This window comes from Pempheris klunzingeri, chromosome 11 (genome assembly GCF_042242105.1).
Source record: "Pempheris klunzingeri isolate RE-2024b chromosome 11, fPemKlu1.hap1, whole genome shotgun sequence".
Taxonomy (NCBI): Eukaryota; Metazoa; Chordata; class Actinopteri; order Acropomatiformes; family Pempheridae; genus Pempheris; species Pempheris klunzingeri.
This window is the reverse complement of record NC_092022.1, coordinates 1,908,981-1,922,558: the sequence shown is the minus strand read 5'-3', so window position 1 is coordinate 1,922,558 and position 13,578 is coordinate 1,908,981.

Sequence of the window (13,578 nt, the reverse complement as noted above, 5' to 3'; positions counted from 1 at the left end):
GACTTTCAAACCTATGCCCTGTTTTGTATATTTGGGGGTTCCAAATGAGTCGCAGGTCCAGATGCAGCGTCAGTTAACTCCTTTTCAGAGATGGATAAAAAGGATAAATTCTTGTCAACACAGGATATTGTTTTATAATTACAACGCTGATCTGTCATAATTGTTAATATTTGTGGAAGTTGTGGAAGAATTATATCCTGTACCATACATTTTCAGTCAATTTAAATGGTGAATTGTGATCTCGATGGTGAGGGAAGACTTGTTCAGAGTCAGAATATAGAACAATGGTTTTCTGTTCTTGCTTCATGTGAAGCATAAGCTTGCGTGACTTTTTATAAATTGACATTGAGGATTAAAGAGATCATTTTGATTAGAGAACGATAGCACAATCACCATAAGAGCATCTGACTCGTGATCAGTGTCAGGCTCAGTAGACCGGCGAGAAATAACACGGATTATTAAAACCACAGAGATTCAAATTATTAGAATTTCTTTATTGATCTTGATAAGTATGTTAGCAAACACATGACGGACATGGTGTCGAACGTAATGATCGAATTGAAACGCTGCTTATTCCTAGTTGCACGACTTCCAGCACCAGCTATGTATGTATTATCTTCCTTTCATTATTCATTTTCATATGATCCATAATTCATGTTTTGGGGAAGTGCCTCCATATAGCCGAGAGTCTGCAGGGGGCTTCCATGCTGCTGCAGACCGGCTCGTGCCACACACTCGGCCTCATCTGTCCCACATTATCAGGGATGAGGAGCGTTGGGGGAAGAAACGTGGAGGAAACAGGACATGGATGGGGCTTAGTGATGGGGGGGAGATACATGAAGAGACAGGACGTCCTGCCGAGAGAGGAGGCTGATAAACAAGATTAGAAGAGTAGTTTGACATCATCATTCATTTTAGCATATTGGTAGATATGCAGCCAGGAGAGGCTGGAAAAGGCTAGCCTCAGTCCAAAGGTAATAAAATCCACCTACTAACCTCTAAATGCTGTATTTATATTTATCCACACGTTTGTTTCCTCCGGACAGCAAAGTGTAGAGATGACAAGTTGTTGCTTCAGGGGATGTGCAGCTTTTGCACTTGTAAGCTCGCTGAAAACTGGAAGTGAGAACGTTTTTGTTTTCAGGCACAACAAGATAGAAAAATCTCAACTTTTCCAAATGCAGCAAGTTGACCGCAGGTCATGTGACAAGAACGAACCAATTCACAGGACTCGCGTCTCATTACCGCATCTGGTTGAAAAGATCGTTGACTGTTGTCGCTGTCAAGTTGGAATTTAAATTCAGAGACAAACGTGAACAGATTTTTCTCTTTTCTTTACTTTTATTTTTGCACTTTTATATGGGTTAAATAAAAGAGATAACGTTAATTGTTGAGGTTTAAAGGTATGGGTAGGCGTTTTGTTTTTTCTTACCTTTGGATAGAGCCAGGCAAGATGTTTTCCCCTGTTTCTTTTCTTTATGCTAAGCTAAGCTAAGCTAACTATAGCTGTATAACTGTAGCTTCATGTTTACTGCAAACATGAGCGTGGTATCAATCTTCTCATCTCTCAGCAAGAGAGCAGATGAGCACATTTCCCAAAATGTCAAAGAGTGCCTTTTTTAAAGGATGATAACTGGGCTGGTGGAGTCACAGAAGAGGGTAAAATGTCCTCTGCTGTCCTTCATGTCACAACTTTGATCCCCGATATGTGTCCATCAGCAGCCATTTGTCAAAGTTCTCTCATGCATGACATTAAGCGCTTCTATCAAAACTGCTTTCTTGTGCACCAAACGGCTCTTTTGCTCTGCTGTCCTTCCCCCAAGAGCACGAGTTTACAAGCCATTTCTTTTTAATGCACCAAACGGCATCCAAGTGCAGTGTTGTGGAAATTTCTGCTAAGTGTTTTCGAGAGTTTTCTACATTACTGCTGTTTGCTAACGGCGGCTGCGACGTAGAAAACACAGTGAAGTTGTGTGACCTGCTTTTCTTTAATTGCACAAAATGTGTTTGAGGCAGCACTTTTCTTAAAAACTTTAAAAGGGACGGGAGGAGTCGGGGAGAGAGATGGGGGAGTGTTTCAGGTTGAGGGCGGTTGTAGAAAGAGGGAATGACAGAATGGAGTGATTATGGCTTATCACTTCCCAAGAGCCTGCATGGACGAGTGTGTGTGTGTGTGTGTGTGGGGTTGGGAGGTGGTCTCTCCCCAGGGCTCTGACCCCACCTCCGATGTTAAACCCAAACCCTACATCATATGAGGGTGGTTAAACCCCATTTTGAGTGTGTGTGTGTGTGTGTGTGTATGGGGGGGGGGGGGTCTGTTGGTCTGGGAGCCCCAGAGGCAGTTAGAGGTGTGTGTGTGTGTGTGTGTGTGTGTGTGTGTGTATGTGTGTGTGTGTGTGGGGGGACCCCAGGGCCCAAACCAAGCGGTAAGCGTGTGTTACAACAACAGCGGTGGTGGTGATGGAGGGGGATCGAACACAAAAGACCCCGGCACATGCAGGCCTGACCTACGACCTCCAGCGTCTAGTCGCACCCATCCGCTCCCTCCCTCCATCCTGCCAGCCCTTCTTCCTCCACCTCTTGTCTACCTCCATCGCCTCTTTTCCTCTCTGGGGATCATCCCTCGCTCAGATGGAGGTGTGGGGGTGGCAGCTGGTTGTCTGCAAAGACGGGAAGTGGAGGTGGATAGAGGGGGAAAAGGGAGGGAAGCATAGATCTTATTTATGAGTTTTCTGGAACAAATTTGCACTTTTGTCACGTGTGGTGGACTTCCTGTCGATTTGGTAAATCAGTTGGTTATCATGAAGTGTGCTACACATCTGAACTTCTGATATCTGAGTGAAAAACAAGCATTAAGTAACTAAGTAATGTCAGATTGGCGTAACAGGCTCTTATTCACTTAGGAGATAGGAAGACGCCACTTCTGTTTATGTGCTAAACAGGAAGCTACAGCCACTTAGCTTAGCATAAAGACTGGAAACAGGTGGGATCAGCTAGCTTGACGTCAAACATATGGCCCAGGGGCCAAAACCGGCCCGCCAGAGGGTCCAGTCCGGCCCGCGGGATGAGTTTGCAAAGTATAAAAATTACAGAGAAGACAAATTTCAGGTCGGTAATAATGTTTTTTAAAAAGAGAGTTCATTAAATTTTCTGAACATTTTCAGAATGTACTTAGTAGTTTTTTGCACTAAAACAAAGGGAAACATTTGGAGTCCACATGAACGCCCTCTCTGGCGGTATTCATAGCCATGGGAAGTAATATATTCTAATTTTAGTTGTACGGAGTTTTTCTTAATATTTCAGGAAAATGTTGATATTCAGTGTCCTCACATTTCCTGCATCAATGTTATGTTTCCTGGTCTCTAGCTAGCTAAAATGTTAGCCTGAGCTGTTGCCCTGCAGCGTTGTTGTTGTTCTCAGGACGTAACTGCTTACACATCAAGCACATCGTGTACATGATTAACCACTTGAAGGCAGCGATATTTGTCTGAGCCATGAGAACGGTGTTGATCGTTTCATGTGACTCAGGAAAGAAAGCAAACGCACGTATTGGAATAAATGTTCACACATACTCAAATGAGTCATTTAAAACAGACAGCAAAACGGGAAAAGACAAACCGTCCTCCTTCTTCTTATTTGTTCTGATTTTTGCTCTTTTTCCCTCTCGTCTTTACGCCTATTGACTCGCACGCAGCACCCCAACTGTGTCTGCAGAGTCCCTGAGGGAACCTGCTGCCAAACGGTGGTAAATCACCATCTGTCTCAACCCTGTGATCACCTGACCTGAAAGTGTCAGCCTTGACCTTTTACCCCTCCACCCCCATTTTGTGCCTGCTGGCCTGTTACCCTCCACACACACACACACACACACACACACACACATGAGCCCATACATGACGACTAATTGTTTGCATAATCAGCTGTTTGGAGTCTGTTCTCTGTTGGCCTGAGTCAAACACTTCTTTAAATATGATCAGTTTTAAGGATAAACATATAAATGAATAAATGATTTTCTGCTGAGCATCTCTACCCTGACGTTAGCGCCTGCCTAGAGGTTTAGAGGATCTGCCCACGGCAAAGTAATGGCACAGAACAACATAGAATAGCATATTTCTTCACTTAAAATAGTCCAAATCCTACAAAACTATCTGTGCATCAATTTATTCAGACACGTTTATTCAGTACTTACACAGGTTTTTACAGTGCCTGGAGACTTTCTGCCTGTAAATCCACTGATTTCTTACTTTGAAACAGAATCTCATCTCGTGCATTTGCTATCTGAAACGTGACGCTTCATTAATAACATTAATAACCACAGTAAGCTGCAATCAGCCTGAACATGTCGAGCCCGTAGTTTAAGATTTTTGTCCCTCAGTTGTGCAGTTTTGGATGAGTTAGGCAGTAGTAGTTTAAAGATATTCATATGGATCATATAGATATAAGAAGAAACTTCTTCAAAAGGATTATGAGGAGCTGCAAGTGGAGCAGAAGCCACGAGAAGTACACGGCTGATCTCAAGACGGAGACCACCCGTCTCCAAGAAGAACTGGAGAGGATGAGCGCTTCACACCATGAGGTCAGCGTCCACTATGAAAGGGACCTGGCCACTGTCAGACAGCAGGCTGAAACCTGTCAGTGTGAGCTTGAGAAGGAAATCAGGTGTCACGCAGACAGGGTGTCAGAGGACCAGCGTCTGATCCAGACCTTGAGGGCTGAGCTGGACGCCCTCCGTCAGAAGATGGCAGAGATGCCCAAATGGCGGAGGAAATGCCACAATGCCCTCAAGACGGAGAGGTGCTTTTCCAGGGAGCTGAAGGAGCTGAGAGCTCAGCTCGAAGTTCAGCTCTCTCTCAGCCTGGAGCCTTCCACTCTGCTCATGGCTGAGAGAGAGGACAGTGAGCCTCGAATGAAAAAATGCAAGCTCAGTGAGATGTGCGAGAAGAAGCAGGGAGAGGAGACCATCCCCAATGCTCCTGCCATCCCACACAAGACGGATGCTGACGTCCTGGGAGAGAAGCCGTGCGAGCAGAGGGAGGCCATCCCGGATGCTCCGGCTATCAAACCTCAGGAGGAGGCTGAGGTCTCAGAAGAGGAGCCGTGCGAGCAGAGGGAGGCCATCCCACACAAAACAGATGCTGGCGTTCCGGAGAAGAAGCCGTGCGAGCAGCCCTCCTAATGCTCCGTCCATTCCCTGAAGTCTTTCAGGAGAATCTCCCAGCGACAAAGCGGATTTCAGGCTGGAAAAGAGCTCGCCACTCCGAAAACCAAAGAGGTAGAAAGAGGAAAACTGTCCGCATCCAACTGAGGCACCTGAGGGGACTTTCCCTCCCCCACCATGTGAAGGGCAGGGGGACTGAATAACGTGACTGTGATGAAGGTTTATTTAACAACATGACTAACGAAATTACAAAATCGTGTAATTAAATCAATGTAAAATCATGTGATTATAGGCTCTCTGTGGCGTTTGTACACCATATGGCGCCCTCCATCGTTAAACCCTCAATTCAATTAAAGAACCTGGACAGTAAGAGCAGTTTAGAGAGAGACATGGAGGCAGACGACTCAGAAGCGAGCGTGTTGTTGTTGTGATTTGGGTGAAGTGACCCTTCAAAGAGCTCCTCTCATTGCAGGAAGTTGTAAAGGGACGGAGACGTGTGGGGTTTCTGTGCGCAGCATATTGAGCTGTAATGGTATCCCTCGGATGAAATGTGTGTTTATACCCAGTGAATGAAAAGAACCACGTGAGCATGTCCGTGTCTTAGTGGTCGTTTGCCACATGAGAGTAGAAATGTGTTGACTTTACTGTGAGCTCATGGAGGAGCTGAACGTAGTTATTTAGCAACTGCCTCTTTATACGCCTGTGTCAGTTTTTCCGTCCTTCTGACATTCCAGCGAGTGGAGGTAACACGGCCGAACACTGCCATTATAAAACCCAGAGGAACGCTGTGGTCGGCCCCCGCTGGAAGTCTCGTCTGCTGCCCGGGCAATTGCTCCGTCCGCAACTCACGTTTTTTAATCGGAGCGCCAAAGCTAACCAGACTTCTCCTGCTGCTGGAGACCTCACCCGATCATGTTTCCCCCTCACCGTTTGTCCCCTTCTGCTGTCATTTTCTCCAGTTTGAGCTCGCTGGTGTGGTTTAGCGTCGCAGTGTTCGAATCGTACTACTTTGTGGTATATGTATATTCATAATAGTTCCCAAAGCAGTGCAAATGATTCCTGATAATCACTCTTGTCTGTGCTTCGTTCATGATTTCAGCTCAGTTCAATTATTTATTGTCATACATACAAATAAAAACAAGTTTGACCGCACAAAGAAATTCTTGCTTTGCCCTTTTGCCTTCAATGCAGCCTCAAGATTTAATAAAAAAAAGATAAATAGATAAAGAAAGTACGTAAATAAACAGTTGCTACACAAACCACTATATATAAGTTCAAGTAATAATTGCACAGAAACAGGACAGGACAGTATCCAGGAAAAATCCGTCTCACAAAAGTTGAAATAATGTGTTTGCGTGAATTCCAAGAAGTCAACAAAAGCAACGCTGTGTTTATTTTTGAACTCCTAAGAAGCTCCATAAATAGTCCTGCGAAGGAAGCTGCAGCGTTGATGAGGAGCGGGAGACGACCGGTTGGATGAATAAAGCGGAAAGGCTTTAGAAAGTGGAGCTGTCAGCTGTGATGGACTACCTGCATCCAGGCCGGGCCTTCGTCCAGCCGCAGCCTCACGGCCTCTGAATGGGAGGAAACCGGCCGTATAAATAGCTCGGCGGTCCTACGGCTGATGGAGAGAGCCGATAAAGACGCCGCAAGTCGGCCAGCATGTATGGTCGAGGAAACGACGTGTTGTGTGACGAAGCTGACTGGGTTTAGTTTGCCCCAGGCTCATTTTAATGGCAGGTGCTGTTTGCACCTGTGTGTCAGTCGTCAATAACACTATTTGCACAAAGGTCCATGTTGGAAAGTAGATATTTGTGTTTAAGCCCTTGAGCTCCGTAGTTAAGATGTACATTGACGTCATTTCTTGGAATATCTTCAAATCCCTAAAACCAGAATAACTGATAAAAGGTATCGAAACTATCGAAACGTTAAAAGAAATATTAAATTCAAATATGTTTTTGGATCAAATTTGGCCACAAATTTAAAATAAAGACACAAAAGATGCACAAAAAAATTCTGCATGTTGAAACATAAACTAAATATTTGTTAAGAAGTTATTTGAACTATTTCCATGTTTTAGTTTCTGAGCGAGGCTCAAATTTATCCACACTATGGCCTCCAACGTTATTTAGCCTCTTTGGTGACAAGCTAGGCTGATAGGGTTGGTACCAATGGATGACCAAGGTCGTCTAGTTTCATATAATATAACTGACTTAATAATAAAAGTTAACAAATGAAATAATATAGTTATAATGTTAGTCTGAAACAGGATTTGAAGTCCTAAAACATTCAGCTACCACATCTGTATTGATTGATTGAATCAGTAATTTGTTGTTCGAGACAATCTGTATTTTAATTCACCTTTTTTTCTGCATATAACTTGAAATGAAAGGGTGACGTGACAGGAGGAAGTGGGAATACCCGTCAGTTTTCTGGAGAACGTATGCAATTGTATGTTTACCAAGGAAACCTGGAGTGTGACGTGACGGATTCATCATTCACTTGTTTACACTGATTATTTAAACCATATAAAAGCCAAAAATGTAACTGATATAACAAATAAACCTTACTTAGACTTCACTAAAGCTGGAGTTCACAGTGAAGCGCCGTCATCTGACTAATACACGGTGGCCTGTTCCTGCTTGTTGGACGCACCGATTGGCTGCGAGGAATTTCCAGGTGAACTCGAGATGCACTTCCAAGGAAAGCTGCGCGACGGTGACCTCCTCCCCAAACAGTTCTGAGAAGCTCTCGGTGGGAAAAGCATGTTTACTCTGTGGACTTCCCTTTGTTTGCTCACACTTTTCCCCTTTAGAAGCTCAGACCTCGATATTTTTCCTGTTAAAAGGATAGAAAGTTTTTGCTCGGAGACTTGGATGCTATTTTAAACCTGCTTTAATCTGTAGTTTCGTATTGATAATTGATAAAATGACTAAATGTAATGAGCTGACTTTGCCGGTACTCGTAGAGCAGAGCTGCTTTTCCCCTCTTTATGATGGGGAAACGTACTTTAATGTCAAATATTACTTTTAAAATGATCTCTTGACACAAGTTTTGTTAGATTTGGGGACCAAAACTACTTAAAGAATATGGTTTGAGTTAAAAGAAGTGATGGAAGTTGTGTTACGTACATGACATGAATGACATTAACAGTTACATTACATGTGTTGGGTTCAAGTCCTGTGTTTCTCCTCCCTACGCAGACTTATGGAACCAGGGAATCTGTGCGTTGATCACATTAGTGTTGTTTTTTAACACATTACGTGCCACCACATGGTCATTTCAGGTATTTCTCTGTGAAATCAGACTACCAGAATATTTAAATAAGCAACTGTTGGCTAACAAATTCACCACTGCAACATTTTAAAGCTGTTATGGTTACGGCTCGTGCTGTAAACACAGGTTTTACTTACTGTAAGTGCCTCTGCTTTACTGTATGTAACACCCTACGTGACCAAAACAATCACAGCACCTGATGACGCTGCGTCTTCCACGAGGCCCCTGAATGACTTCCTCCTCTCTGAAGTCCGGCGGTTCAACCACGGGTCGGAGTCTGAGCCCTCATCAGCGTCTTCCTCCTTAACTGGAAGTCATTGAGAGGGCAATCAGCAGCACAAATGAAGCTGTAAGCGACAGCCTGCCTGCTGTTTAACTGCCTCTGTGGTGAATGTGAGCCTGTGGAAAATATATTACTCAGTGGGGGGAAATAATCGTGTTACATAAGAAGGGAAATGGCAATGTTTATGGATGTAACTACAAGCTCAAGAAGCTAAACGTTAACTGATACGCAGAGTTCTCTGAGCATTTTACTGAATGCTTTAACTTTGAGAGAGTTTTTGGAGTGTTTTTAAGATGTGGGCAAGTTGTGGGGTGCTTTCATTGCCGAGGGCTCAGGTAGCAGATAAAAGATAAGACGGTTATGTAACCAGGGACCCGCCAACCCTCGCAGCTAGAAGGAAGTGCACACCTCTGCTCCAGACTTACTAAATAAAGACACAATCGCACAGTCAGACACCAAAGCTTTTTGTTTTGTGACAAGCACACAAGTCAAATAGCTCGTCGGCCATGTCTGATTTCAAGCTTTGCCTCGGCGCTCCGCAGCACTTCACAAGATGAAGATTTCATCTCCGAGGCTTCACAGACAGTAAGCATGAAACACTGAGGACTGTTTAACTTGCTGTGTATTTATTTCATTGCTTTTCTAGCTGGTTTATTTATAGCGAAAGGCTTGTTCTGCTTTTCCAAACATCTGACAAAATCTCTACACTTCACTGCCGAGAGGAAGAGGCCTTATTGTTTAAGTTATTTGTAAGTGATATAATAGTTTCAGAGTATTGAGAGTCATAATCTAACAGACAGGTTGGGTGACGGCAAGGCAAAGATCAGCCACCTCCCAAAAAAATGCTTTTTTTAAACATTTAATTATCCATTTTCTAAATTTTGTCCATTTGAGGTTTGACAGCTGTGAAGACACACATTCAATCCAATTTCCACCTCTGAAGTCATGAGGGGCAAACATGACCCCATCTGAAGGTGGATATCATACTTCTTGTGATCTTAAACTGAGACTAGAATAATAACCTCTACACTCCCAGGCCTGGGACGTCTGGGGTTGTTGTTCTCCACCTCACCTCACACTAGTGATACCACAGATTTTCCTTTCCGATTCCTTTCTGAGTGAAATTTCAGGCCGGTATCGACGACACTGATCCGATACTTGGTACAAAAAAATCAAAGTATAAAGTGATGTATTTTAAATTATAGCTTCATAATGAACACAAGACGTCACACTACTCGTTCTGATTGTGTTATAATGAAGAATTATGAGACGAGACAAACTAAATACTGAAAAGTTGCGTGTAAATTGACAGCATCTGAACATTTTAACCCAAACATTCAACATTCACACTCATTCTTCCCTCATTCAAAGGTTTTTGTTTAGGAACATCAGCATATTTACAGTTTTTTCCTTTAAGTCTGCTCCGTTTTTTTGCTCACAACCTCTCCTGCCTTTGAAAAGATACGCTTACGCAGCCGTATTTCGCATATGACTATGACAGGGGGAAGAGAAAGTAGCTCCTACCAACTGGGTATCATTTAGACGAGATCCCAATAGTATAGTTACTTTCCACCGTGTTCCTGTTAATTCCAAATTACTAAAATATCGATATTTTAATATGAGAATCAATTCTAGAACATAAATATCTGGTATCGGAGGTATCGGATATGTCAGAATCGATCCGCACACCACTACCTGACACAACACAACCCCACCGACGCTGATTTGAATTACAGATCCATGAGTTTGAAGGCTTTCTGGACACCACAGCACATGATGTTGCATTGATGGTGCTCGAGCCAACGCTGTGTCTAGACCCCCACTGTGCGAACGCAGTGGCCTCATTGAAATGAATGAGGGAGCTGAGTTTTCTTTCACACATCTCTCTGTTGTCTGTCTGAACGCGGCCCGACACGCCGAATGGCTGCAGAGGGGAGCAAGAGGGTTTGGAGAAAGTGTTTTGAACATATTATTCTCCTACGCTCCCCCCTCCCCCAACAACATAACTGAGATGGACAGCAGGGAGAAAACTCTAAAACTTGGAATTTGATTTTTAAAAATGTACGTCTGGTGGATCGGTGTGTGCCAAACTCACAAGTACAAACAGAAAAGGATCTGCCGATGGACTCATTTTGTTTAGCCAGCCGGATTCTTTGCTTTAACAGAGTTTGGTCTTTCCATCCGAACAAGTGCAGGAAAGGAAAGGTGATACTTAACCGCCGATGCTGCCTGTAACTGTGATTAATAGTCTTTCTCTCTCCTCCCTTATTTCTTTCCAGCCGTGCACGTGCTGTTTTTTTCAAGACAAGCTGTTATTTGTGGGCGCAGCACCGCAGAATTAAGGGGTGCAGGTCGCAGTTACGACCTTTAATTGCTCTTTTTTTCATAATAAAATCCTGTTTCTTACACGAACACGGCTGTTAAATCCATAAAAAGCGAACCTCCAGCACCCAAACACTGGCACTTATAGCGTGATTGTGCTGGATGGCCTCACATCGCGGCCCCTCGGCTGCTCTTTGATGTGAGGCAAGTACACTCGTTGCATCACTCTCACTCTTATCGGCACTTATCCAGACGTTTAGCCCCTCTCCTTTCACTCCAAGGGGTGACGTGCAGAGGAATCAAATAACTCTGGGTTTCTGAGGAGGAGAAAACAAGGATTGTCCTCGTGGGAACAGCGCGGTAAGTGTTGCATCCATCTGCATGCACGTGGAGAAAGAGGGGGAAACATGCTCCTTCTCTGCTTTGAGCTGAGGTCATCCTCATTTAGTTCATTAAAGCAGGTTGTTGCCAAAACATTAGATCATCCCACGGCTTGTTTTGTCATTATCTGAACCAAAGCCCCTCCGCCGGCCCCCTCCCTTTGAGAAGGAGAACTTCATGTTACTGCAGTGGAGCTCGCAAACTTTCCTGCTCATCATCCAGCTCGAGATTTTTTGGTTTTGTTTTATTATAGGCTGGAAAATATTGTATTCCTGCCAGCTTGTTTTCATGATTCCTTTTTGGTATATTAGGATTAAACATATTGTCCTTTTTACAGGTTTAAAAACATTATGTTGTAAATTATGTAAGATTATAGTTGTAACAGAAGATTTAAAAAGGACTGACTGACACTGACTGGTGCAGAATACATCCATGTCTATGCAGGGATAAGATGATAATGTGGTTGTTTTTCCATCACAGTCAGGATACAAGAGAAGCTTTGTTGATGTTGATTCAATCAATCAAATAACTTTAACATGAGATAATAAGCTCATAAAAGAAAAGATAACAGAATTTAATTCCCATTCATTTAGCACAATATAACATGAAGGTAAGTAATGGAATAAATAACACGACATATGCAAAGTATGACCAAAATATTATTATTATTTATGGATGAACTACCTCTCCAAAACATAGTATTAACAGTAAATTCAGTGCTTTGTTTAGTATTTGTTTTGTAGAATATTTTTAAATTTAAAGTGCTTCACATTTATTTCTTTAGAGTTAAGCCATATATAGTATGTGATTGTCTATATGTGTCATGTGTCTATATTTATAGCTGTATATGTGGAGGATGTAAATAGTGTATTTATGTTTATATGTCTATTTTTTTCTTTTCACATTTGTCTTACTATTACTATTAAGTTTATCTTAGGCCTATATACAGTGGTGTGAAAAAGTATTTGCCCCCTTACAGATTTCTTCTGTTTTTGCTTTTTTGTCACACTTACATGTTTTAGATCATCAAACCAATTTTAATATCAGACAAAGATGACCTGAGTAAACACAAAAAGCAGTTTTTAAATGATGATTTCATTTATTAAGGGTCAAAAGCTATCCAAACCAACCTGGCCCTATGTGAAAAAGTAATTGCCTCCTAAACCTAATAACTGGTTGTGCCACCCTTGGCGGCAACAACTGCAATCAAGCGTTTGCAATAACTGGCGATGAGCATTCGCGCATGAACAGCCTGTTTAAGGTCATGCCACAGCATCTCAATCGGATTTAAGTCCAGACTTGGACTAGGTCACTCCAAAACCTTCATTTTTTTGAGCTATTCAGAGGTGGACTTGCCGGTGTGCTTCAGATCATTGTCCTGCTGCATAACCCAAGTGCGCTTGTGCTCAAGGTCACGAACTGAAGGCCGGGCATTCTCCTTCAGGATTTTCTGGTAGAGAGCAGAATTCATGGTTTCATCAATTACAGCAAGTTGTCCAGGTCCTGAAGCAGCAAAGCAGCGCCAGACCATCACACTACCACCACCACCACGTTTGACTGTCAGTATGATGTTCTTTTTCCCAAATGCTGTGTTAGTTTTACGCCAGATGTAACGGGACGCACACCTTCCAAAAAGTTCCACTTTTGTCTCGTCAGTCCACAGAATATTTTCCCAAAAGTGTGGGGGATCATCAAGATGTTTTTTAGCAAGTGTGAGATGTGCCTTTGTGTTCTTTTTGGTCAGCAGTGGTTTTCGCCTTGGAACTCTCCCATGGAGGCCATTTTTGCCCAGTGTCTTTCTTATTGTTGAATCATGGACACTGACCTTAACTGAGGCAAGTGAGGCCTGCAGTGCTTTAGATGTTGTTCGGGGTTCTTTTGTGACCTCCTGGATGAGTCGTTGATGCGCTGTTGGAGTCATTTTGATAGGACGGTAGTCCTGGGAAGGTTCACCACTGTTCCATGTTATCTCCATTCGGGGATAATGGCTTTTTAACCCTTTCCAGACTGATAGATGTCAATGGCTATGTTTCTTGTCTGTTCTTGAATTGCTTTATGCCAAACTGCATTTCATTGCCTTGTACTGTACAGGTGTAATGACAATAAAGTTGAATCTAATCTAATCTAATCTAATCTTTAGATCGGGGCATGATGTGTT